Raw genomic sequence first — 2,494 nt, forward strand, 5'->3', positions numbered from 1 at the left:
GGATGTGTGCTATTTTATTTACATTGGACGGTTGGATTCATCTCTCACATTCACTTATCTGATACACTATATTCAACTTTTGCATATTATGTATTTTCACAATGTATTAATCTAATAGTATAAGATATTATTAGATTTTCAGATAGACCAAAATAATAATAATTCAATTTCTAAGAGAAACAACTATACATTTTAAAATGATTAGTTTCTTATCGTAGGATGAAGGATGAAAGCACATCTTCTATTTTATAATATGTACCATACCATTTAATCATGTATCATAATACTCTTGACATTTATGTTATATTCTACCAGAAATATGGATTGACAATGACAACAATGTCTCTAAACATGTTAGTTCATTCTTAATAAAAAATAAGTATGGCAAATTTTATTATGTTTTATACATCATGATTTGTATAAGAAGATATGAATCATTTAAATATGAATAATGGATAACAGTATATATTTTATCTTTCTATATTAGTTATAATATTACAAATAAGAAATTCCTTTAAGAACTATATAAAAGTAAAATGCTGAACTGACAGAAAATGGTAAAGTAAAAATGCAATCTCTTTACATTCCTTCTGAAAATTAGTAAAGCCTAGTGGCAAATAGAAGTAGCTACAAACATAATTAGACTTTATGGCAACTTAAAAAATTATCAAGACATTATGAACATTTATTTTCTGCTCTTTTTCCCCTAAAGATTCCAAACAAAGCAGGAGGGTTAGAGAAGGCAAGTGTGACCATCAAATTGAAAACCATAGCCATTTATTTTGAGATTAGATAAAGATATAATTTTCTAGGCAGCCATCCACAACATGAAGATCAACACTTTATATTGTAAGCTTGAATCCAATTATATCTATAAACGGGATCTCAATAGTTTAGTTTTAAACATCTTCGTACAATTATACGTCATATTTTTACATAATTTAGTTTTACCTTTTGCTTTGGAGAGACAACAAAAACTATAAGAGTTGTAGCCTCTCTTCTTTTAAAGGATGATGTTTTTCTTATATCTCTATATTACTTTCATTCCAATTAGTGTGAGGACATTATGTGTTTGTCGATCTACATTTTTATTTTATGTTATCAAATATTTAAGTTTTATATATTTTATTTTTGTAAATTGAATATATTTTATATTGTAATTTTTATTCGATATATAGATAAAATAGGGAAACATAAAATAATTAATGCGTAATTATTTTATGTTTATTAGTATTAATGTATATCTATACTATTATCTATACAATTAATAAAGGGAAAACACAAAATAACCATTCATCATGGTGTAATTTGTGTTTTCCTATTTTACCCCAATATCTTTTTATTTTTACCAAAAAAACCATATAATATTATTTTCTTATTTTATCCTTATTATCTTCTTATTTTAAAAGTGTATTTGAAAAATTGAATATTAGACCAATTGAATAAATTCAACAGTAAATTTAGTGCAGAAAATTATATTTGAATTTATAAAATAAAAATTATACATTACAAACGATAGGAAAGCGGATTGACAGGTACGACAGTGCATGTCAACACACTAGTAAATATAAAACCAAAAGTTATAAAGATAAAATAGAGAAACATAAAATATTTCATGTGTAGTTATTTTATGTTTATTAGTATTAGTATAAATAATTATGAAATTAAAAGTTATAAAATATAAAATAGGGAAACATAGAATATTTCATGGATAATTATTTTATGTTTTCCTTTTATCTATTAGTATAGATTATGAGTGAATAGTTGTCTTAATTTGTAGGATTGAAACCATTTAATATTACTAGCGTGTTGATAGATACTTTGTGTTTGTCGACTCGCATTCTTATTTTATGATATTAATTATTAAATTTGTATTTTTTATTTTAAAGATTTAGAATGTTTTTTATTGGATGTACTTCATGTTATAATTTTTGTATTTATTATAAGAGTTTAAAATGTATGCACTGACAGTGTAAAGATTTATACACAGTCAGTGGATCATCTACCATTCATTTGCAATACTTTTATTTAAAAGTCAATAATAACTAAAAATCAATTGTGGATGATATAGTGACAATATAAAAACCATTTACACTGTCGGTGTACATATCTTTTTCCCTTATTATAATATCTAACTTAAAGTGAAATGTACTAATATAGTTATCTAAGATTATATGGTATTACTTTAGAAATAAAAAATATTAAGGATAAAATATGAAAATAGAATCATGGTTATAGTTACTTCAAATTTTGACTTTATATATAATATAGAATATAGATATCGATATAGATAGATATAGATTGTTGAATAACCAATTATTCCATCTTTTATCAAATATTATTAATCATTAATAACTAACTGTTCCGTCTTTTATTGAGTATTATGATTTAGTTGTTAGTGTGTATCAATTATGTGAATGTGTTGTCCACTTATTTGGGTGTCTTAAGAATTAAGTAAACCACGAGGAGGATCTAAATATTATATATATATATA

Source organism: Lupinus angustifolius, chromosome LG12 (assembly GCF_001865875.1).
Source record: "Lupinus angustifolius cultivar Tanjil chromosome LG12, LupAngTanjil_v1.0, whole genome shotgun sequence".
Classification (NCBI taxonomy): domain Eukaryota; kingdom Viridiplantae; phylum Streptophyta; class Magnoliopsida; order Fabales; family Fabaceae; genus Lupinus; species Lupinus angustifolius.